At 37.1% G+C, this 26,327-nt stretch overlaps 1 pseudogene; it reads left to right on the top strand.

Annotated features, from left to right (window-relative positions):
• The first annotated feature begins 23,672 nt into the window (after positions 1-23,672).
• Positions 23,673-26,055, top strand: LOC100781824 (solanesyl-diphosphate synthase 1, mitochondrial-like; annotated as a pseudogene).
• The last annotated feature ends 272 nt before the right edge of the window (positions 26,056-26,327 follow it).

Below are 26,327 nucleotides of genomic sequence, written 5' to 3'. Positions count from 1 at the left end.
GATCAGAACAACATATATTTTTGAAGAAAAATAATGTGACTACTGGGGAATGAAGGCATGTTGATAGAATTTCTTATAACCACAAAATGAGATTTGGGACATTCGTATTTCATTTCTAAAAGAGCATTAGAAGAAAGCACTGGGTCCAATTGAATAGAGGAAACCGCTCAAAGTGTATAAAACCTCACACAGGCAAGTGTTTCATCCTAATTCCAAACCACAGATATGTCATGATTTGACTTTGAAAATCATTTCCCATCAAATCAAAGATAACATGCACAATCATGGATCAATAGGACTTTTAGGAAGTTGGATTTTTGGTGGGAAATTTGGGCTTTTGGGTGTTTTGACCTTTCCCTTCTCTATTTCCCTTTTTCTCTTTGGGTTTGGTGCGGAACAACAGAAGATACAAAGATTCGGTTTGTAACTAAGCAAGTGATTGCTTCGCATATCCCTCAGGTTTTAAACCAGGCTACTGTTACCATTCTTTTCTCTTTTTTGCTTTTTGACAATTCTGCACATTGTTCAGACATTGTCTGGTCCAAAGAACCTCTCTTTTTTCTTTTCTTTCTTTCTTTTCTATTTTCTTTTCTTCAATCTTTGATTGATTGATTCTTTTCTTTTTTTTTTCTTTCTCTTTTCTTTTCTCTTAACACACATTTGTAACCCAAGGTAAAGGAAGCTTTTCTTGAAAGATCCTTCGGTTCTCCCTTCCAAGGATAAGGTTGGAAATTTCCATCCTAGGTCAAGGCTTTGGCCAAAAAAATGAGCGTTTGGCTCAAAAGGCCAGCAAATGGCGAGACATGACGTATGTCGGGATGTTTGTTTAGCAGGTGGCTCGGGAATAAAGGGAATGCCCCAAATCATTTCCATGACACGCATATGACGATGATGATTAGAAATTTATGCAAAACTAATCATAGCACACATCCATGTGGACACTCAAACATAAATCTTTGTGGCCAAGTAAACACTAAGGCTTAGGGTTTGTTTTCCCCCATTCAATCAACCCAATGTTTTCAAAATTTGCTCTTTTATCAAGTCACATACACATCCGAGTCCATTTAATCATTTCGGGAAAATCTTTCAGTGCGTTCACCTTTTAGGCGCACATTCATTCTTTTTCAAAAACCTTTTTATATCCTGATCCGTTAATTTTCTAAAGAAAACTGGTGGTCATTCTCTTTCAAAAGTGTGTTGGCTTTTTAGTTTTCCCTTTTTAGTTAGTTATTTTTTTTTTAGAAAAAATTTGTAACCTAGGAAAAATTGTTACCCAAGGCTACACTTTACCAAAGAAACAAAAGGCATGTGAATGAAAAGAAACAAATACACAAAACCTCCTATTTTTTGTTTCAGAAAAACCATCGCGAAGCAAATACGGCAATATGCTAGAGGCAGTAAAGTTAATCACAATGAGATAACAAATAACTGAAAGCAATAAAATAGAGTACAATTTTATAAAAATAAGATAAAAATAAAAATTGAAAGCAATAATATGGAGTACAATTTTATCAAAATGAGATAACAGATAAAAAACTGAAAGCAATAACAAAATAATGACAAAACCACAATTTTTGGGCGATCTCAGCCATGCAACGCTGCCTCGTCAAGTGAAGAAATCCAACACATCAGCCATGTCGTCATCCTCCTGAGCTCCATCTTCGTCCCCAGGGGCCCCTGCAGGCCTTGCCCCTATCTCAAAATCGGGCTCATCTCCTGGCCAGACAATTATAGCCTCGAATTGCTCGAGGGTAGGCCAAGGGAAAGGACTAGGGTCCTGGCTTTGCTGGTGCATAGTTGTTAGTCGATGAATACGACTAACTTTTGTGTATAAAACCTATGTAATTTGTATCAAACTTCCCCAATTTATGGCTATTTTGTAGTGTTATAAGTACTTTCTGTTAAGTATAGGTAATAAATACTTAGTGCTTCCATTTTGTGTGTTTAATAATCATTTTCTCTCAATTTTAGGTTAATTAGGCGACTCTAAAAAGTGTTGTTTTTCACCTTCTTGCTAAGCTAATCTGTTGGCTTAGCGAGCATTCACTAAGCACAACACTCATTGGCTAAGCGCGAGGAAGAATTTGGAAGAAGATGAGCTGTACAGGTTCACTGAGCGCATCTCTTCATCTCACTAAGCGCACTGCTTTAGTCCATCCGCTGAGCGAGAAAAGCACGCGCTAAGCCGAAATTCACTAATATGCGCTAAGCAGTTCAGAATTGCGCTAAGCGCACGAGCATGAACAAGGCCACCTATTTAAGCCTAAAATCAGATTTTGTGAAGGGAGTTTGGGCTGAGAGCTGAAGCTTTGCATGTCTAGTGATTCTAGAGAGAGAAAGGTCCAAGTTCCAGAGAGTTTTCAGAGATTTTGTTGTGTGAAGATCTGCAGATACCAGAGCTTGAAGCGGAAGCCGTTCTGAGAGTTTGAGATGAGTTTTTGAGTGGTTGTGAGATCCTAGAGGTGAAGGAGACATCCTCACCACTTGTATTTTTGCAATCTTTCATCTTATTCTTCTCTTTGTTGTAAAGGAGGCTTCCTGGTTATGGAAAGCTAAAATCCTCTGTTGGATCTTCCTTGTAGGTACTTGATGTAAATATCTTTCTATCTATTTAATGATGTTTGGTGTGTTCTCTGTGCTATTAGCTTTTCATTCTAGTATGCCTTTACCTTGATCACGTAGATGCATGCTTTGTTAGGGTCATTCAAGAATGGAAACTGGTCTAATTTTGATGACCTTGATAGGATGTTAGTCGGTGAGAACGACTAACTTATATGTATAAAACTTGTATAAATTGTATCAAACTCTCCCAATTTATGGTTATTTTGTAAGGTTATAAGTATTTTCTATTAAGTATAGGTAATAAATACTTAGTATTTTCATTTTGTGTGTTTAATAATCATTTTCTCTCAATTTTAGGTTAATTAGACAAGCTTTGGAAAAGGCTGTTTTAACCTTCTCGCTAAGCCAATCTGCTGGCTTAGCAAGCATCCGCTAAGCGCAACATTCCTGGGCTAAGCGCGAGGAAGAATCCAGAAGAAGATGAGCTGTACAGGTTTGCTAAGCGCACCGGTTCATCTCTCTAAGCACACCACTTCAGTTCATCCGCTAAGCGAGAAAGGCGCGCTAAGCCAAAAATCACTAACGTGCGCTAAGCGGTCCATATATGCACTAAGCGCACGAGCACGAACAAGGCCACCTATTTAAGCCTGAAATCAGATTTTATGAAGAGAGTTTAGACTAGGATTCAGAGCTTTGCATGTTTAGGGTTTCTAGAGAGAGAAAGGTCCAAGTTCCAGAGAGTTTTGAGAGATTTTGCTATATAAAGATCTGTAGAGACCAGAGCTCGAAGCAAGAGCCGGTTTAAGAGCTTGAGATGAGTTTGTGAGTGATTGTGAGATCCTAGAGGTGAAGGAGACATCCTCACCACTTGTATTTTTGCAATCTTTCATCTTGTTCTTCTCTTTGTTGTTAAGAAGGCTTCCTGGTATGGAAAGCTAAATCCTCTGTTGGATCTTCCCTGTAGGTACCTGATGTAAATATATGTTTATCTATTTAATGATGTTTTGTGTGTTCTCTGTGCTATCTGCTTTTCATTCTAGTATGCCTTTACCTTGATCACGTAGATGCATGTTTTGTTAGGGTCATTCAACAATGGACACTGGTCTGACTCTAAAGTCCTTGATAGTGCAGGGCTGAGTTGTCGAGCTTTCACAAGGAATCGGGGTGCGATAAGTTAGTTGAGTATGTGTGTCTTAATACAGTCCTAGTTGAGTTAAGTCTTACAAGAGGAATCTGCGGACGATGCTTGATCAGGATTAGGCTAAGCTTTCATGAGGAATCAAGGTTTAGTATTTCAGGAGACACCATAAGAACACATGAGCATTGTTAGATAGAGAATATCTTTTTAGCATCAGGCACCTATTAGGAAGACTAACGTGTTCTCTACTTGTTTTTACACATCATTTCTCTCGTGTGATTTTCTTTCTTTTTGCATACTTTATACACTTATTCATTTTCACACTTATTTTTACACAATAAACGCCTATTTGCTGAAATAGCTTACCAAATAACACAAGTTCCCCTAGTGTTCGATACTCGGTTCTTATTGTTTTATACTACTTGTGCGATCTGGTGTACTTTCCAGAAGCCGAACAAGTTCTTGGCGCCATTGCCGGGGAACTTCTTTTTATTTGGGAAGTTAGCTCATTTTTAGGTGTATATTCTTTATTTGTTATTCTTTGATTGTTTTTGTGAATATTCATTCATAAATTCTATTTGTTTGTTCCTGTTTAACTGGATAGACCTATCATCACATGACACAATATTGGCACAGAACAAGTTGCTTTCTAAGCAACTGGAAATTTTAACAGAAACACTTGGTAAGCTGCCAACTAAGTTGTCTATGGGTCAACCTACACACTCTTCTGTTTTGCAGGTTACAGGTTGTACCATTTGTGGTGAGGCTGATGAAACAGGCCAATGTACTCCCACTGAAGAAAACACCCAAGGAATTCATTATATGGGAAATCAACAGAGACGAGGGTATACTTAAGGAGGATTTTCAGGCTTCCAGCAGGGTCCATATAATCAACAAGGATAGTGGAGGGCACACCCTGACAATCAGTTCAACAAAGACCAGAGTGGGCCTTCAAACAGGCCAATCCAACAAGGACCTAACATATTCCAAAGAACTACTAAGCTGGAGGAGACCTTGACTCAGCTAATGCAGGTAACAATGTCAAATCATAAAAGCATCGAGTCAGCACTGAAGAACCTTGAGGTCCAAGTGGGACAACTAGCCAAGCAGATAGCTGACAAGTCATCCAACAGTTTTGTGGCAAATACAAAATAGAATCCCAAGGAGGAATGCAAAACTGTGATGACAAGGAGTAAAAGGTTTGTGGAGGTTAAGGATGAGGATAGTGTTGTGCATAAGAAGAAAACTACTGACAAGAAAAGTACTGATGGAAAGAAAAAATGAGGTGAAAGGTGAAAGTAATCACGAAAATGAGGAACAAATAATGGTCAAGAATAAAGAATTGAAGGACCAAGAAAAAGAAATAGAAAATGAAAAAAATGAAAAAGAAGAAAAAATAATATGACTGCAAAGAAGAGTAGGAGTGGAAAAGTTGTGGATGAAGGTGGGGAAGTACCGTATCCTGTGGTACCTTCCAAGAAAGAAAAGGATCGTCATCTGGCAAGATTTTTAGATATTTTCAGGAAACTGGAAATAACCATGCCCTTTAGAGAAGCGTTGCAGCAGATGTCACTCTACTCTAAATTTTTGAAAGATATGTTAACAAGGAAGCACACATATATTCATCAGAAAAACATCATAGTGGAAGGAAATTGCAGTGCTGTGATCCAGAAGATCCTTCCACCCAAGCATAAAGATCATGGGAGTGTAATGATTCCTTGTTCAATTGGAGAAGTCAATGTGGGAAAAGCTCTTATTGACTTGGGAGCCAGTATCAATTTGATGCCACTCTCCATGTGCAGAAGATTGGGGGAGTTGGAAATAATGCCCACTCAAATGACTTTACAATTAGTTTACCGCTCCATTACCAGGCCATATGGAGTAATTGAAGATGTTTTGGTCAGAGTAAAACATTTTATCTTCCCAGCAAACTTTATGGTAATGGATATCTCTGAAGATATTGGGAAGGCCATTCATGTTGACCGCAAGCTGCATAGTTGATATGGGGAAGAGGAAGTCGGAGCTAGGTTTTGAAGATCAGAAAATTGATTTTGATTTGTTTGTTGAAGATAAGCCTGCTCTAGAACACAATGTTTGCTTACAGGTAATGGAAGGAGGTAAATAGGTTTTGAAAGTAGGAACCAAACCATAAGATCACCCAATGAGGTAAAAGCTTCAAGCTAATGACGTTAAAGAAGCGCTTCCTGGGAGTCAACCCAGTTTTAATTTCTGTTATCTTTGTTTTTCATGCAATTAAATCATTTGGAACTTGCTATATAGTCAGTACATAGTAGTATATCAGCCAATCTTTGCATGCTTAACATAAGGGTTTCAATTTCAAGAAAAAAGGAATGAAAAATAAATTAGAAAACTTTTTTTTTTCTGAAAAATAGTCCTTTTGCTAAGCGCATCTCTGTTCATGCGCTAAGCCGCGAGTCTCTAGCGCTTAGCGCCCAACCCTTGCATCTGAGGCTGATTTGGTCCGCTAAGCTGGCCAAGGTTGAGCTAAGCTAACTTCAATTCGATTTGAATTCAGCTAAGCTTCAGCTTGATCGCTAAGCGATAGCTTATTTGTGGCTAAGCGTGACCTATTGTCACCAAGCGCAATTCCTTACGGCCATAATTGAGGTCCATGACGCTAAGCGCCAGTCATGGCAGCTAAGTGATATTCATTGCGGCAATATGAGCGCTAAGCGAGTCCCTCTTAGCTAAGCGCATGCTCATTTGTACTTAAGATGCATCATTTTAGCTAAGCTGGCTTAGCAAAAGTTGCAGCTTTTCTAATCTGCAGACCTCGCTAAGCGAACGTACCCTCGCGCTAAGCCGAGTTTCTGTGTTAAAAAAAAATTGATTTTTGAATTTGAAACGTCGGCTAAGAGCACGTGTTCGCTAAGCGAGCCTGGTTGAGAAACCAAACGTCTCTCTTGCTCGCTTAGCGCAGCCGTCCGCTAAGCGAAAGTATCAAAATATGCTTAAGTGAGTGTAACAGCAGTTACACTCACATTAGCCAGATTCCGGAAACTTCGTCTCTACATTCTCTCTCTCCAAAAATTTTCACATTTTGCGTCTGTGCTTTCATTGTACATTTTCGACTTTGAAGCATCAATCATACACCATCCAAGTAAGTTCCTTGATTCTTTTTCTCCTTTTCATGTCTTAACTTTAGGGTAGAAGACTTCAACTATAGCTTTAGATTTTTAGGGTTTTTATGTTTTGTTAGATTTAGTTTAAGATTAGGGCTATGTACGCTTGTATACTTAATTGAGTATGGCGCACACATTGCATGTCTGATATGCCTTTTAGAGGCTTGAAAAGTGCAAGAAAACGAGCTGCGTTTTCTGGAAAATGCGATGAACTCGCTAAGTGATCATGTTGCGCTAAGCGAGTTCATCAATACTCATTGTATGTAAGCATTATTTGAAGAACTTGCTAAGCGCACTTACCGCGCTAAGCGAGTTCATCTTTTGAGGATGAACACTTATCTTCTTCCTGAACTACCTGTGGCTAAGCGAGGCTGAATCGCTAAGCCCAGGTAACTTAATCAATTCTTTTTGTTGATAGTCGCGCGCTAAGCTGAGCTTCCCTGAGCCAAGCGCGATTGGTTGCGACATCCTTTGAGCTAAGCGAGCTTCGCTCGCTAAGCTGCCAACACTTAGTGAAATTTTTGAAGAGTTGGTGCCGCTAAGCGCAGCCTTTAAGGAGCTTAGCGCAAATCCTTGCGGCACATGTTCGGATTTGACTTTAGATAGAGCTAGGTTAAATTTTGGCCTAGTCTCTTAGCTGGACATGAATGTAGGAGCTCTCATCTCTGGCCAGATCACATCTATGGCCCAGTCTAACTCCTCTAGACTTGGGTTCCCTGCTCTTATCACAGCTCTATGTAAGTCCAAAAGGGTTGCTTCTGACAGCCTAGTCTTCGAACACTTGAGCCCGGTCATTAACTTGGCCTATATCAGGAAGAATAGTTGGAACCCTGTTGATTAGACAGTTACTATTAGAGGGGCTAGGAGAGCGAGGGCAAGGCCAGCTGAGGCTCCTTCCACATCTGCAGCTCCTCCTCCAGCACGTACCTTAGCAGCTCCTTCTACCCATCTTCTGCAGACTTTCAACGTCTTGAAGCCATGTTTCAAAGCATACATCAGGGGCAGATTGTTCTATTACGAAGTTTACAGCTGGTAGCACCTCCAGACTCTATCCCTTTTGCTGAACAGTTTAAGCCAGGCCCGGGACTCAGCCCCCCTTTCACAGGGAGGACGAAGGTCTCACCGCTCAGGTACCACAACAGAGGAAGGATGAGTCATCCGAGACTTCCACTTCAAAGACCCTGATCAAAAGAAAGAGGGTAGTTGAAACACAAGAAGCTGCAGCCACTTCGGAGAAATCTCTTGAGGCTACTTCTGAGCCTTTAGAACCAGTGGTATATAGCTTCATTTCAGCAAGAAGCAGACCCCTCCACTCCTAAGGATCAGACTACACCAGTCCTATCTTCGAACACCTCTCCTCTAGCTACCCCTGTGCTTCACTTAACAGATGAGGAGGATGTTCAGACACAGGATACCCAGGACAAATCACATGATTTTTAAATTCCTGAGGACATTTTTGTGCCATTTAGTTTATTATTATTTTAATTATAGTCTTATTACAGTAAGTCTTTTTTGTTAAGTTATGTTTATAAATAGTTAGTTGCTTAGCCCGAAGCATCATGAACAGTTTAACTTAATTTTAAATGACATGGCAGTGAAACACTTATATCTTTTTTGTGAAAAATGGTTGTATGCTTTTATTGTGGATTGAGTGCATGATTGTGATGGAATTTGTGTTTCTTATCATGAGTTTGAGCAAGTCTGTATGTTAGAAAAAGAAAGAACAAGAATGTGAACTTGCAATTAGAATTATTAGTCAGTAGACAGATTGATTGTGAAAGAAAAGTTTGGACCAAAACCAGCGAGAGTGTGACCTTAAACAGTGAGTGAACGACTAGCTGTGAGTGATAATCTTTGCATGAATCTCTGAATTTTAGAATGAAATGTATAAATGAGGACATGATGAAGGCCATGATTGTACATACACAAGCTTTTTTACCAAACAACTTACCTTGAATGATAATTGCATCCTTTGCTCCCTTTTTGAGCTGAATGATATTGTCAAAAATTTGAACCCTGAACTTAAATAATTATCTCCTGATACCTTGTTTAGATTTTAGAAGAGCATATGGTTCAAGGCAAATTTACTCTGAATTTGGGGGAGGAAAGTCAATTAGAATGAAAAGAAAAAGGTTAAGCATCAGCACACACAACAAATAAGTTGTAAGGTAAATTGTGTTGTTACAATAAGGTCAAAAGCAACATAAGAGGAAAAGATAGTGAGAAAGCTACTTGTATAATACAAGACCATTGGGATAAGTCAAGGACTTGTGCTTTCTTAGAATCTAAGCCTTTGAATCCTAGAAAAGCCAATGAATTTTTGTAGCCAAGCCTCACTACAAGCCTGGGAAAGTCCTTCTGATTCTGTTTATACATTTCTGACTTTATGGCATGAGATGAAATTCAAATATTTGATCTCTTGTTAGTTGTTATTAATGAATAGCTTAAACACTTGTGCTTGAGTGAAACAGTAGTCGTGAGACTGTGGTTTAAGCTACTTTCCTTAATATCTGTCTTACGATTAACTTCATCTAATGGTACAACTTACATTGTATTATTCTCTTTGAATAGCTACATATTTTGTGAAAGACAAGTGATGAATACATAATGCTTCATTTTTCTTATCATGCAATTAGTAATTTTTGCTGCATACACCTTTGTACATGATCATCGCATGTTATTGTCACTTGAGGACAAGTGAGTTGTTCTCTTTTTGCTTGAGGACAAGCAAAACTGTAAATTTGGGGGAGTTGTTAGTCGATGAATACGACTAACTTTTGTGTGTAAAACTTGTGTAAATTGTATCAAACTTCCCCAAATTATGGTTATTTTATAGTGTTATAAGTACTTTCTATTAAGTATAGGTAATAAATACTTAGTACTTCCATTTTGTGTGTTTAATAATCATTTTCTCTGAATTTCAGGTTAATTAGGCGACTCTGAAAAGTGTTGTTTTTTACCTTCTCGCTAAGCCAATCTGCTGGCTTAGGCGCAACACTCATTAGCTAAGCGCGAGGAAGAATCTGGAAGAAGATGAGCTGTATAGGTTCGCTGAGGGCACCGCTTCATCTCACTAAGCGCACCGCTTCAGTTTATCCGCTGAGCGAGAAAAGCACGTGCTAAGCCGAAATTCACTAATGTGCGCTAAGCAGCTCAGAATTGCGCTAAGTGCACGAGCACGAACAAGGCCACCTATTTAAGCCTAAAATCATATTTTGTGAAGGGAGTTTGGGCTGAGAGCTGAAGCTTTGCATGTCTAGTGATTCTAGAGAGAGAAAGGTCCAAGTTCCAGAGAGTTTTGAGAGATTTTGTTGTGTGAAGATTTGCAGATACCAGAGCTTGAGATGAGTTTGTGAGTGGTTGTGAGATCCTAGAGGTGAAGGAGACATCCTCACCACTTGTATTTTTGCAATCTTTCATCTTGTTCTTCTCTTTGTTGTAAAGGACGCTTCCTGGTTATGGAAAGCTAAAATCCTCTGTTGGATCTTCCTTATAGGTACTTGATGTAAATATCTTTCTATCTATTTAATGATGTTTTGTGTTTTCTCTGTGCTATCAGCTTTTCATTCTAGTATACCTTTACCTTGATCAAGTAGATGCATGCTTTGTTAGGGTCATTCAATAGTGGAAACTGGTCTGATTCTGATGACCTTGATAGGACAGGGCTAAGTTGTCATACTATCACGAGGAATCGGGGTGCGATAATTTAGTTGTAGTATGTTTGTCTTAATGCGGTCCTAGTTGAGTTTAGTCCAACAAGAGGAATCTGAGGACGATGCTTGATCAGGATTAGGCTAAACTATCATGAGGAATCGGGGTTTAGCATCTCAGGAGACACCATAGGAACACATGAGCATTGTTAGATAGAAAATATCATTTTAGCATCAGGCACCTATTAGGAAGACCAACACGTTTTCTACTTGTTTTTACACATCGTTTTGTTGGATCAAGTGGCCTCGGAATAATTAAGAAAGGGGGAGGGGTTGAATTAATTATGAACATGTCTTGACTAATTAAAAATCTATCCTTCTTAATGTTACTAGATTCAAATAGGCTTTTACTACTAAGTTAAGAAAGTAAAGAACAGAAATAGAAACTTAACCAAAAGTAAAAGCGATAATTAAAAGTACACAGCGGAAATTAAAGAGTGTAGGGAAGAAGACAAACACAAGATTTATACTGGTTTGGCCACAAACCGTGCCTACATCCAGTCCCCAAGCAACCTGCGGTTCTTGAGATTTATTTCAACCTTGTAAAATCCTTTACAAGCCAAAGATCCACAAGGGATGTACCCTCCCTTGTTCTCTTTGATAAACCAAGTGGATGTACCCTCCACTTGAACTGATCCACAAGAGATGTACCCTCCACTTGAACTGATCCACAAGAGATGTACCCTCTCTTGTTCTCAGTATAACAATCCCCAAGTAGATGTACCCTCTACTTGTACCACAAAGGATGTACCCTCCAATGTGTTGGGACAAAGAATTCTCAGGTGGTTAGTCCTTTGAATCTTTGTAAGGGGAAACAAAAGGTATCTCAGGCGGTTAGTCCTTTGAAATCTTTTGCTTAAGGGAAAGGGAAGAATCAAAAGAATTCTCATGCGGTTAGTCCTTTGAATCTTTTGTAAGAGAGAAGGGAGACACAAAAGAATTTAGGCGGTTAGTCCTTCGTTCTTTTGGAAAAGGGAGAAGTGAATGAAAAAGATGAATAGCACAAGTTTTTGAACAAAGAACTTTTCTTGGAAGAGAAAGTGTTGATCAAAAACTTTTAGAAAGATGAAGAGAAATGAATAAGAAAATTCTCTAGAAAGATATTAAAAGATTGATTGAAAGATGTTGAGAGATGATGTTGAAAAAAGATTGAAAGATAAATGATTCAAAGATGATTGATGATTTTTGAAACTCATGCCATGGTCACATATTTATAATCTCTTGATGACTCAAGTCAAAGTTTGTGACTCTTGGAAATTTCTTTAAAACTATTCACTTAAAAAGTTGTGACTTTTAAAAAAATCTTCAGAAACAAGTCACTTGAAGAATTGTGACTTTTGGAAATGTATTTTTCGAAATCAGTCACTGGTAATCGATTACACTATTTTAAAATGATTTGAAACTGTTAAACACAAGTTGTAACTCTTGAAATTTGAAATCTTAACATTTTAAAACATTGGTAATCGATTACTACCTTCTGGTAATCGATTACCAAAGAGTAAAACTCTTTGGTAATGATTTTGTGAAAACTTCTTGTGCTACTCAATGTTTTGGAAAACTTTTTTAGTACTTATCTTGATTGAGTCTTCCCTTGTTTCTTGAATCTTGATCTTGATTATTCTTGAATCTTGATTCTTGAAACTTGATTCTTGAATCTTGAATCTTGATTCTTGCAACTTGATTCTTGAATCTTTAGATTTTGCTTGACTCTTGATTCTTTGGCATCATCAAAATAACCTTGGAAGACATTGCTTCCACAATCTCCCCCTTTTTGATGATGACAATCCTAAAATCAAGAGAATGCATACAATTTTGTTTCTAGCATTCACTCATCCCTTTCCCCCCCTTTCTTTTTGAATTTATGCTTAATTTTAAAGTTTTGAAAAAATATAATATATTGATTTTTTAAAATAACCATTTTTCTTTCCCCCTTTGGAAACATCAAAAAGGTCAAAGTGCGTAAATCATACAAAATTTAAAACATATACACAAAGCATATTTTGTAAAATAATCATAAAAGATTCTAAACCATTCATGAAGCAAGACATAAACCAAATTATAATGCAAACCACATTTTAAAACATATACACAAAGCATATTTTGTAAAATAATCATAAAAGATTCTAAACCATTCATGAAGCAAGACATAAACCAAATTATAATGCAAACCACATTTTAAAACATATACACAAAGCATATTTTGTAAAATAATCATAAAAGATTCTAAACCATTCATGAAGCAAGACATAAACCAAATTATAATGCAAACCACATAGTCATATATCACAATCCATAAATATTCAGTCATACTAAGCAAATATTAAAAATACTAAGTGTTCAAATGTCATAAGCATATAGCCAAATACAAGGCTTTAGAAACAAAACATAATAATAATAATAAAGTCTAAACTGATGGTGGTGGAGGTAAATCAAGACAGTCGCGAATGATGGTGACATCTTCTTCAACCTTTGTGATCCTTGAGTCCATTGCATCAAATTGCATGTACACTTGTTGTTCCAAAGCATCAAACCTCTCACCAACATAGGTTTGGAGTCCATCAAACCTGTCCAAAATACTTTGAAGGAGAGAAGAGTCTCCTTCAACCGGTAGGACGCAACCACAGCAGCACCGATCAAGAAAGATCTCTTGATTGGAACTTAAGGTTCAGAATCAAGAGGGATGTTAAAATGTTGAAGGAAAAGAGTGACTAAATGTGGATATGGTAAATGAGCATTTAATCGCAATGCCTTATGCATGAGATACCGGAATAAATGTGCCCAATCAATTTGTCGGTCGATATGAAAGGCCCACATGACTATAAGATCTTCTTCAGAAACCTGTGCAAGGTTTGAAGATATTGGGAGTAAAATACGAGCAATAAGATAGTGGAGGATGCAGCTTTCAAGAGCCAATGAACCGGCAAGAAGCCTTCTGGTCATATCCGCTTGGTTGGTGCAAACCAACCGGCGGGCATCATGCATAGAAAAATCAAACTTCCAATCATCGTCTAGTGCACCTTCAAATGGTACACCGTCACTAGACAATTGGGTCAAATCATAGAAGAAGAGGGATTGGTCAATGACCATCTTTATCCCATAAACTTCTGAAATCAAGGTACTTTCTTGAATTTCAAGATTAGAATAAAAAGCTTTTACCAATTCAGAATACACAGGCAATTTTAGAGACATAAAGGGAATGAGATTTGAGTTTTGAAATGCTTGAATGCATTCGAAACTCTTATCAGAAAAGAAATCCATATCTATGAACTTAGGGTCTATGATAGAATGAGAGGAGAAAAGGTTTCTGTACCGTATACGTTGTTCTTCGGATGAGAACAATGAGGAGGAGGAAATGGAGGAAGGAATTGGAGTATTCTGAGCCTCGGAATGTCGTTGGCTTCTACTCGAAGAACCTTTGCGCTTCTTTTATGGTTCTGCCATTTGAGAGACTTTTTCAAAATTTCATTCGGTTGAAATGAAAGATAATGAAAAAAGATGAATTTTGGGCTTTGTGGGGAGTGATTTGGATAAGAAATGAGTGAGTTATGGCAAAAAGAAGAATTGGGAACGAGGGTTTCACGAGAGCAATAGAGGTTTCTTATTTCTGATTTCGAAATCTGAATATATAGGAGCAGGGACGCGTTGTAATCGATTACAATATTTGGTAATCGATTACAGTATTGTAGTAATCGATTACCAGAGAGCTTTTTAGGAAAACTAAGTGCTGAATGAATTCTTAGAGTGAAAGGATTTGAAAAGGGATCAAAATATTTTATATCTAAAAACTCTTATATGAAAATAAATATATATAACAATAAATTTTTTTAAAAAAAATTATGAATGACTTTTAAGCAAGTAATTCACATATCAAACAAAAAATCATGCAAGAATCATATGTACTATCAACTATTTGTTTTAATAACAAACTTCATGCTTCAAGAAAGAAAATAACTCAATCAAACATATAAGCACATAGCAATCAATCAAGACAAAAAAATTGTTAGTCAAAGTTTGTGACTCTTGGCAATTTCTTTAAAACTAGTTACTTAAAAAAGTTGTGACTTTTGAAAAAATCTTCAGAAACAAGTCACTTGAAGAATTGTGACTTTTGGAAATTTATTTTTCAAAATCAGTCACTGGTAATCGATTACCATTGAGGTGTAATCGATTACACATCAACAAATGTGACTCTTCATTTTGAATTTTGAAAATTAAAATGTTTAGAGGCTCTGATAATCGATTGCAGGTATTGTGTAATCGATTACACAAGTTTAAAATGATTTAAAACTGTTTAAACATAAGTTGTAACTCTTGAAATTTGAAATGTTAATGTTTTAAAACACTGGTAATCAATTACTACCTTTTGGTAATCGATTACCAAAGAGTAAAATCTCTTTGGTAATTATTTTGTGAAAACTTCTTGTGCTACTCAATGTTTTTGAAAATCTTTTTTAGTACTTATCTTGATTGAGTCTTCTCTTAATTCTTGAATCTTGATCTTGATTATCCTTGAATCTTGATTCTTGAAACTTGATTCTTGAGAACTTGATTCTTGAATCTTTGGAATTTGCTTAACTCTTGATTCTTTGGCATCATCAAAATAACCTTGGAAGATATTGCTTCCACAGGAGAGAGTGAGAGCTAGGGCCTGACCCATCGGAGGGAACCACTCATTTGGAGCACCTCATCTTCATTTATCTCCATTTTCCTCCATTTTCTTCCATTCCTTTTTCCTTTTTTTATATTTGTAAGCCTCTCATGACAATGAGAGGTTAAACCACCCATTGTTGGGAACTCGGCAGCCAAACACTCTTGATGTAATGATTCTAACTATCTATTTAATGTTATTTCGATATTATTGTCTCTATTTTGTGCTTATTATCATGTTTAGGTTTGATCGTCCATGTTCCTGTAATGTTATAGGGTTTAGGCATTAGAGATTTTTTATTTACTGAGAACTTGAAAAGACAATCTAGGTAATCCATCTCTATGGATAGAATGTTATTATTTAGCCTAAATTATGCATCTCTGCTCGCAATGCAAGTTATTTGACATAGCTCTTAAGGGATTAGAAGTGAAATTAGGTAATTTAGTCTCTCTCATGTGAGGAATCATGGCTAGAGTAGGGTAGTGGATGTAGGTAATAATTGGAATAACATCAAATAGAGAAAAATCCTTGATATTGCATCAAGAGTGGTTCTGGTAGGCTCAGCCCCCAACAAGTCCGTAATTCTACATCAACCTTCATTTCACTGCTTCGAGTGTTTGTTTTTTGGTCCTTACACACACTTTTCTCTGTAATGTAATTTACATCGATTTTATATTTGTGCATTATCACTTGACAAGTATTCAACTCAATTCATTAATTGCTTAAAATTGGACATATACAAACTCTGAGTATAGTCAAAGTTCCTGTGAACTCAACACTTGGTCTTACCATTTTAAAATACTACTTGGATGAATTGGTGCACTTGTGAAGGAGTTAACATGTTTTTGGTGCCGTTGTTGGGGAACTTTGTCCCTTGTACTTAGTAGTTTGCATATCCTAATTTTAAGCAATCATTCTTTTTTCTTTAATTCTTTATCTTAACTCTATTTTGCATTTAATTCTTTGACCTTGTTAACATATTCTTCAGTTGTTTTCCTTCTTGTATATGAGGTAAAACTTCGGAGGATGACCTTGTTCCATTAAATCCAGACATTAAGGTTACCTGTCGGAGAAACAACGCTTCAAGGAAAAGAAGAAAGCAACAAGAAAGGTAGGCAAATCAAGGGGAAAGATAAGCCTCATGCTCTGCATCATCTTCAACATTTCCTATTGTCTTTGAGGAACCGACAGTGCCTAATCTGCATCCCATCTTTGAGGAGCCTACAATGGCAGGAGATAGACCACCAAGAGTAATTCTAGAGTTCTACTCTAGCTCCTCAACAAAACAGTATTTCACTAGTATTGTGCGGCCGAAAGCTTAAGCGACCAATATCTCATATCCACCCTTCCTCATTCAGTTGATTGAGGGCAACCTCTTCCATGGTCTACCAAATGAAGATCCATACGCTCATCTGGCCACTTACATAGAAATATGTAACACAGTGAAGATCGCGGGGGTTCTGGAAGATGCCATCCGCCTTAATTTGTTCTCTTTTTCCTTGGCCGGTGAAGCAAAAAGATGGCTTCATTCGTTCAAGGGAAACAATTTGAGAACTTGGGATGAGGTAGTTGAGAAGTTCTTGAAGAAGTATTTTCCGGAGTCTAAAACTACTGAGGGGAAGGTAGAGATTTCCTTATTCCACCAGTTCCCTAATGAATCACTAAGTGAAGCTCTAGACCGCTTCCGTGGTCTACTTTGAAGGACTCCCACTTATGGGTTTAGTGAGCCAATTTAGTTAAACATATTTATTGATTGCTTATGACCCCATTCTAAGCAACTCCTTGATGCTTCTGCTGGTGGAAAAATTAAATTGAAGACCCCTAATAAAGCTATAGAGCTTATAGAGAATATGTCAGCTAGTGATCATGTCGTTCTCCGTGATAGAGCATACACATCTGCAGAGAAAAGTCTTCTTGAGCTCACGTCAAGATGCATTTTGGCTCAAAATAAGCTCTTAGCCAAGCAAATTGAGACCCTCATTGAGTCACTGAGGGATGTACCCTGTGTGGTGGAGCTAATGAGTCAGGCATGTGCATGACTCAAGAGGAAGCATCTAAAGAGGTCAACTACATGGCGCCAACCCAAACCGCCAAGGGTATCACCAAGGAGGGAATCCAGGTTATCATCAGGGGGCAATTTCTCTCAGAACCAGGGTCAAGGTTGGAGGTTCCATCCTGGGAACAACTTCAACAAGGATCAAGGAGGTTCCTCCAATCAAGGCCCTAATTTTAATGAGAGAACCGCCATGCTGGAGGACCCCTTGACTCAATTCATGCAAGTCTCTATTTCCAATCATAAGAGCATTGGGTCAGCAATTAAGAATTTGGAGGTGTTGGTGGGCCAAATTGCTAAGCAATTGGCTGAGAAACCCACTGGGAACTTTGTGGCAAACATAGAGAAGAACCCAAAGGAGGAATGCAAGGTGGTCCTTACAAGGTGCAAGAGGAAAGAGAACCTTGAAAACAAAGAGAGAGTTGAGGGAGTGGTGAAAGGTGTTAATGATGAGGAAGTAGAGGATGAGAGGAAAAAGAAAGACGCTAACAATAAAGAGAAAGAATTGAGAGATGAGAAAAATGAAGAAGAAGAAAAATAGTTATAAAGAGGGTGATGGTGAGGTTTTAGTCTCTAAGACCAAGAGTCAACTAGCTAGAGAAGCGAGAAAAGAAGAACCATATGTGCTTATAAAGAATGCCCCATATCCTTTGGTGGCTTCCAAAAAGGAAAAAGAGCGACATTTTTCTTGATTCCTTGATATTTATAAGAAGCTGGAGATCACCATTCCTTTTGGTGAAGCCCTATAGCAGATGTTGATGTACACTAAATTCTTGAAGGACCTTCTCATGAAGAAAGGAAAGTACATCAACAACTAGAGCATTGTGGTAGAAGGGAACTGTAGTGCAATAATTCAGGGAATTTTGCCACAAAAATTCAAGGATGCTAGAAGTGTGACCATTCCATGCTCTATTGGGACTGTATCAGTAGGAAAAGCTCTCATTGATCTGGGGGCGAGCATTAATTTGATACCTCTCTCTATGAGCCAAAGTATTTGGAATTTGAAGATTGTCCCAACCAGGATAACCCTTCAACTGGACTGTGGATATTGATTCATTTTGGTTATGACTTGACTTTAAATAATTTTGTGAGCTTGTTGCTATTGTGGTGTGATGTTGCTCATTTTTTGGTATGCTTTGCATGATTAATAGTGGTGTAGTTGGGTGGTGTTAAATTGTTGGCTATTATGTTTGAAGATTGTCATCATGTGCTTAGCACACTATATCGCCTTAAGCGAGTATGTATTCTTGCGAAAGGCACACTGATCCATTGAGTCGCGCTAAGCCTAAAAACTTCTCTATTTTGGAAAAATTCAAATTAGGATTAGCACGCACTAGCTTGTTAAGTGCATAGTTTGGATTGTCAAGTCTCGCTAAGCCATTGAGTTGCGCTAAGCCTAAAAACCTCTCTCTCTTAGGTCAATTACGAATTGGGCTTATGTTCATTTTCCCATATGTTTCCTTTTTCTCCAATTTTCAACAAATATATTCAAGGGAAATGAAACACTGGAAAGCGCACCGGGTCGTCAAGTATTTAAAATTAAAACAGAGTGATCCGAGTATCGAACTCAGGGAACTTGCTTATTAGACAGAGTTTTATTCAGAAGTAAGGCATTGTTGGGACAACATTGATAATCGATGGTTAAAAATAGAAATAAACTAATTCTATGGTAAAAACAGTAAATGCAAGTAAGTAAAAGTTGACAACAATAGGTAAAATGCATTGGGTCTTTCTAACAAACAAGTTGAGCGTATGAAGATATTTCTCTAATTAATCATGTTCTTGTGTTCTATGCTATAGCCTAAAGTACTAAACCTTGACCCCTCGTAAGTTTAGACTAATTTAACCTAAGCTTCATCCGTAGATCTCTCTTGTAAGACTAGGCTTAACTTAAACAGCATTATCATCACAGCATATTCATAAAACCAAAACCCCACAATCCATCCCTGGTAATGTAGTTATTTAGTCCTGCTTCTATCAAGTTCTAAGGCAACAATATATTTCCCAATGCTAAAGTCACATAATAGTACACACAAATAGGTGATCAGACCAAGAGCATGCAGTAATTAAGCATTGAAAGAAGCATTGAACACACAAAACACAATTAATTAGATATTAAAGATAATTACATCAATTGTTCCTTAGAAATCCCCAACTAGGGTGTTTAGCCAACCATGCAAGGAACCCTAATGCAAATGAGACAAAAAGTACAAAGCAATTATTGTTTACACAAGAAGGGAGATCCCTCCTCCTCTTCTTGGCACCTCAAAATCACTCAAACACTCTTTAATCTCTCAAAGTGATGAACCCTAGCTTCCTTGCTTAGCTTCTGCCTCTCTATTGCCTCTAGAGCACTACCTCGAATTCTGGGCAAAAGTATGCAGCTCTGGTCTCCAAAATTCGTCACCCTAATTCTGACAATTCAGGCTTAAATAGGCTCTAAAATCACGACATCACGCTTAGCGCCACCCTCGTGCTTAGCGCAAGTAAGTGCATTTGGGCTTGGCACTAGTCGTGCACTGAGCCTAGCAAGAGACAAACGACTCGCTTAGCGAGCTGATCTCACGCTTAGGGCGCGGTCTTGATCCTTGTGGTCTTCCAAATTCGCTTGTCATGCTAAGCACGCTGAAGCTGCGCTTAGTGGTGGACGCACGCTAAGCCCACAGGGTCCGCTTAGTGCAACTGCTCCCTTTAGCACTTCAAGATTTTAGCCTCTTTTGACCTGAAATTGTGCAAATTTTATCATTAAGTCACATGGGAGATACTCTAAAGACAACTATTCAAGCAAAACAAGATTTATATACAAATTCCTACAAAATAACTATAAATTGGGGAACTATACAAGTTTTAGAAAATGTTTTCTATACAAAAGTTAGTCGTATAAGGCGACTAACAGCTTAGCACGCAAGTGCAGGCCTAGCGCACACCCACCAACTTGTTGCACGAGCATACGAGTTAAGCCGCACTACACCTCTAGAACTTCAAGGCAATAATTGGCTAAGCATGGCATCACCGGCTAAGCGAGCCAATTATTCTCACTAGTGCACACAGCCCGCTAACCGAAAGTTGCAGGCTAGATTTCACCTGCAACTCTCACTAAGCCGGAGAGGCACGCTAAGCCCAAAACTTTCTCAGGTTTTGCAATTTCATGAATTGGGCTTAGCGCGTAGACTCACGCTAAGCGTGTGTATTTTGATATTAAAAAAATAAAAAAATGGAAATAACGACTGAAAGCAAATGTAGATCAGGAAACTCCCTGTGTGTTGTTAAGTGTGTGGTATGATAATATAGGTTTAGTGGTCAAGTAGATAGGGGATGGGTGAATGCTCTCCTAGAACCTATGTGTTTGAATCCTGAGAAAAACCATGATTTCCTTGTTAGCCCAGCCACGTTACAAGCCTTATAAAAATATAGTCCTTAGTGATCCATTTTGTGTGCACGCTATTGTGTTGAATGAGATTATGTGCAAATTCAAAAATTGTAACTTCAATTGGTTTGAATGAAATACACATAACTGAAACACTTGTGTGCTTGAGAGAAACACTAGCCTTGTGAGGAGTGAAGCACGGTTGATCTTCTTTGATTCCTGTCATACTTGCTAACCTATTTCTATCTCTGAGTGCATCCTTGGCATGATCCCATCATGAAAACATTGACAAGTGTGAACTTGAGGGTTGGATACTGAAATTATATAAAAAATACCCAATTATCTCAGTTATTGTGAATAGTTACATCCTGAACATCACCATTTATCTAACTTAGTGTAGCTTTAGTTTACTTTTGCTTGAAAACAAGCAAAGCTTTAAATTTGGGGGAGTTTGATAACTGTTATGCATAGGTAATTTGTGTATTTAAATCACATAGCAATCATCTAATTTCCTCTCTTTTATTGCTTTTTTTTGTGTTAAAACATTAGGAATATAGCTTCTTCTGATTTTTTGTCCACTTTGGAAGTCAGTTGTCATGTGCAACTGCACTAAGGGTGCACCACATAGCTTAGTGCATGGTCACTTAAGCCAGTTGGACATGTGTGCACAACCCTCAGCGTGCCATCTCGCTTAGTGCATAATCAATGTTGTAAAACATGATTGTGCTGCGTTTTAAAGAAAAAAAGAGAGAGGATTAAACTAGGGCTATTATTGAGCTGTAGAGAGTGAGAGTTAGGGCACGACCCACTGGAGGGAACCACTCATTTGGAGCACCTCATCTCCATTCATCTCCATTTTCCTCCATTTTCTTCCATTCCTTTTGCCCCTTTTAGTATTTGTAAACCCCTCATGACAATGAGAGGCTAAACCACCCATTATTGGGACCTTAACAACCAAACACTCTTGATGTAATGATTCTAACTATCTATTTAATGTTATTTCGATATTATTGTCTCTTTTATGTGCTTATGATCACGTTTATGGTTTGATCGCACATTCTCATGTAATGTTATAGGGTTTAGGCATTAAAGGATGTTTATTTCTTAAGAACATGAAAAGAACATCCAGGTAATCCATCTTTAGGGATAGAATGGTATTATTTAGCCTAAATTATGCATCTCTGCGGTAATGCAAGCTATCTGACATAGCTCTTAAGGGATTGGGAGTAAAATTAGGTAATTTAGTCTCTCACGTGAGTAATCATGGCTAGAGTAGGTTAGTAGATGTAGGTAATAATTGGAATAACATTAAATAGAGAAAAATCCTTAATACTGCATCAAGATTAGTTTTGGTAAGTTGAGCCCCCAACAAGTCCGTAATTCTGCATCAACCATCATTTCACTACTCCAAGTGTTTGTTTTCTCATCCTTGCACATGCTTTGCTCTGTAGTTTAATTTACGTCGACTTTATATTTGTGCATTATCACTCGACAAATATTTAATTCAATTCATTAATTGCTTAAAATTGGACATATACAACCTCTGAGTACAGTCAAAGTTTTTGTGGACTCGACACTTGGTTTTACCATTTTAAAATACTACTTGGACGAATTGGTGCACTTGCCTAGGAGTTAACATTTGCTCAGGTAACATCATAATTAATTTCCACATATATACATACAACTCTTGGAGGAATACCAAAAACACAAGATCAACTAAAACATGGAAGCATAATTACTTTGTTAGGGTATGCAAAAGAATAAAAGAAAGGCATGAAACACAATAAGGTGGTGGAGAGGATGGAAACCATAGAGTGAATATCCACATCTTCAAGATGAATGGCATAGCTCTACTGACAAAAATCCATATATTCAACATACTTCACATTACAACCATAAAATATGGAATGGCATATGCAAGGAAAGTCTTGATGTAAGGGCATGCCAAGTCAGAGCTAGGACTTACTCATTGGAAACTTATCTTAACATAAGTTGGAAGACTTAGAATAAATATTTCCAAAAATAGTGGCAATTTTTTTTCACTTTTAAAAAAGAAAAAGAAACTTGTCTCGTTATAAAAGCGTGAATAGAACTCCTTTTAAAGGAAATACATGTCATGGTAGTGGGACAATAATATATAACCAAAAAGGAAAGAATATAGGCAACTGGAAATCTAAATACCTTATATGAAATTATTTATATAAAATAAATATGCTTAATTCATCAAATAACCAATAGTTCAATGACAACATAAAACAAGGCATAGGCCTTTATGACTCTAAGATACATGATAAACAGTTATAATCAAGTTCCAAAATAAGATATCTTAAGGTTTCAAATATATAGAACCTAACACTACTAAAAAAACTAACTTTTTACGACGCACTTACTAAGGCGGTTCCCAAAAACCGTCTTAATATATAAGGCAGTGACAATTTTGTAAATAACAAAATATATATGATGACAGTTTTATAAAAATCGTCTTAGAAAATCAGTGTTCAAAGACAGTTTTAAGAAAATCGTCTTAAAAATGAAGTATTCAAAGATGGTTTTTTAAAAACTGTCTTAGAAATTGGTGTTATTCTCACATTCGTATATTTAAAAAGACCCCGCATTTTGCACCCCAAGAAACACCCCCTCCCTCTCCTTCTCCTCAAAACCCTAACTTTGTTAATCATCGTCGCTGCCTTCTTTTTCATGCACTTCCCATCCCCTAATCATCAACACCCCCGCTCACTCCCCCCGACGCCGAGTCCGACACTACCTTCACCAAGGAGGAAGCAGAGAGGCTTCTCGAAGAGCGTCTCAACACCAACCCGCGCGACACTGATGTGCTCCACTTGCTAATGGAGGTCATAATCATGGCGCATAAAATGGATAAAGCGTATGGGGTTTTAGACCATTTGATTGAGCTTGAACCGGAGGAGCTACAGTGACCGATCTTGAGCTTCTCCATGTTCCTCGCAGTGCTGGTATATGATCAAAATGCCTCTTTATACACTTGTAAGAATATTTTTTTCATTATCGCTATTACAAAATAATGTTCACATAATGTTGTCAAAGGTGGCAAGCCTTATTCATGATGATGTATTGGATGATGCAGATACCAGACGTGGTATTGGTTTGTTGAATTTTTTAATGGACGATATGGTATATATAAAGTTGTGAATTTTTTTGCCTACATATTACATACCATTTGTTCATTATTTTTTAGGTTACATTTTCTACATACATATTGTCACATGGTGGGTGTAGCTTGCTTAAGTTTTATGTTGTTTTTATGCAGTTGGCAGTATTGGCTAGGGATTTTTTGCTTTCTCGGGTTTGTGTTGCTCTAGCCTCTTTGAAAAATAGAGGTAAGCTAAATGGGTAATATGTTGTGTACACATGAAAAGTTTTAAAGATGTGTCTAGATTCTTTGATGGTAGACAATTATGTTTATGTCATCTACCTAAGATGCATTTTTGTAGGTTGTATCTTCAATTGCAAAAGTTGTAGAGCATCTTGTAACTGGGGAGACCATGTAGATGACTACAACATTTGATCAACAGTGTCGGTATGCATGGGTCTATTTCTATCATTTATGTGCATGTGTGTTTCTGTGCTAGGAAGTTAACCTTTGTTTTATAAAATATGAATCATATTAGTAATTCATGTTTTCTTTATAAAAATTCATTTATTTTCCCTTGCACAAACACATAATTATAGATCACTCTTAATTCTAAAAAATGTGGAGATATATCCTATCTATGGTTAGATTGATTTCTCACAATTGTTTATATTTTCAGCATGGAATATTATATGCAAAAGACCTACTACAAGACTGCACCTTTAATGTCAAATAGTTGCAAGGCAATGCCCATCCTTGCAGGCCCAACAACAGACGTTGCAATGCTTGCTTTTGAGTATGGAAAAAATCTGGTTTGTATATTCAATTAGTCATGGATTTACACTATTAAGTTAAAGTATGATGTTTTCTATTGTAAACAATGTGTTTAATGATTTATAGTTTAATGTTTTGCATAAAGAGAATTAATGAACCTAGTATTACTGTTACGGATGTATCCACCATTTCATTTGGCAATGTTTAGTTGATATCTATCTTCCTATTTGTACATATTATATTCTCTATTTTGTAGGGTTTGGCATTTCAGTTGATAGGTGATGTGCTTGATTTCACAGGCACATCATCTTCCCTTGGAAAGGGTTCTTGTACACATGACTAGAGCCCATTCATGGAGTCAAAGTGATTGTGTATAAATTTTCCAAAATATAATCTGACGCAATAAATAGCGATGGAGAAGTTCCATCAGCTTTATTTAAAATCCTTGCGGTAAGCTCTCTAGAAATTACAAGGGAAAGAGCACATGAAGATACAAACTAGTGGCAAATATACTTACCATTAAACAATAGTTCGCAATAAGAGAAACAATAGTAAGTTAGCAACAACTTGCCATTAACTTTTGGCAAAATCTCCATCACAGTGAAGGGTTTCTCTCGTCAAAAACGGTGGCTCTATGTTGGTGAATGGCTGAATGCAAACCTTGCTTACTTGAGAAATTAAGAATATGATGCACAATCAAATTCTGAGATGGCTGATGCAACCAACAGTGTGGAGATTTGTATATTTTACTTCCTCTGCTTGTTCTTATTGTTTATAGTCATGTGTACAAATACCTTAAAGCCAATGTTGACTCCAAATCTAAAGGCAAGGACCAGCTTCCCTTAAAAACATGAGTCTTGAATGGTGAAATTTGTAAAAAATGATACACTAGTATGTATAGAACCATGATCCCTCATTTCTTTATCTACTTAAGGTTTTGTCCACGTTTACATGATGCATATATGATTTTATATGGACATTGTCTATGGCTAGGGGTTGAATGAAATAACAATCTTTCTTGTAATTTATAAGTTTGTAATTCAGTTATAAAAAATATTTATCAACCTAGAAATTAGTTAAATTCTATTACAAATGAGAATCCTCCAAAAAAAACCTACCAAATGAAAGAAGATTGAAAAAGTTATAAAAGACCAGTATAATACTGCCAGTCCTATGGCATGAAACGTATCATTTAATATATTTAAATAAATGTGTTATTTATTATGCTTCTTTCTTGTTCCTGTTTTTGACATCATTTAGAATATTTTTTTTACGTTGATTAAATTTCTATGCTAACAACCTTTTTTTGGATAGGTTCCATTTAAAAGAAAAAAATTTTAACTATTATTTTATGATTTGTTTTCCCTTTTATTCTTCATGAGATTTGTTGTGTTTTGTTTTATCCACTGTATGATTTGGTTTTGGTCCAACAAATTATTGCAGGGAATTCTTATAGCTCCAATATTGTTTGCGATGGAAGAGTTCCCTCAGTTGTGTGCAATTGTCGATGAGGGCTTTGAAAACCTTGTGAATGTTGATATTGTAAGTTAAATTTTGTTATTTGGTTGCTTTTATTCTACATAATTAGTTTTTACGACACTAAACAAAAGCATGAACTACGTTTAGATCTCTACCTTTGGTGAATCTATCATTTAAGAAGTTGCAATTAGTTTTGGTTTGGTACAATTTCATCCTAAGATTTTATAAGATCATTGATGGCCCCTTTGATGATGTGGTTTAGAATACAATCTTTGTGGTCTCCTATTTCTATATTTCAGTAGGAGGACATAAAGTGAGGTTGATTTTTCCTTATGCTTTTTTGA

Source organism: Glycine max, chromosome 2 (assembly GCF_000004515.6).
Source record: "Glycine max cultivar Williams 82 chromosome 2, Glycine_max_v4.0, whole genome shotgun sequence".
Lineage (NCBI taxonomy): Eukaryota > Viridiplantae > Streptophyta > Magnoliopsida > Fabales > Fabaceae > Glycine > Glycine max.
Note: the sequence above shows the minus strand (reverse complement) of the source record. Positions and strands in the feature narration are given on the sequence as shown.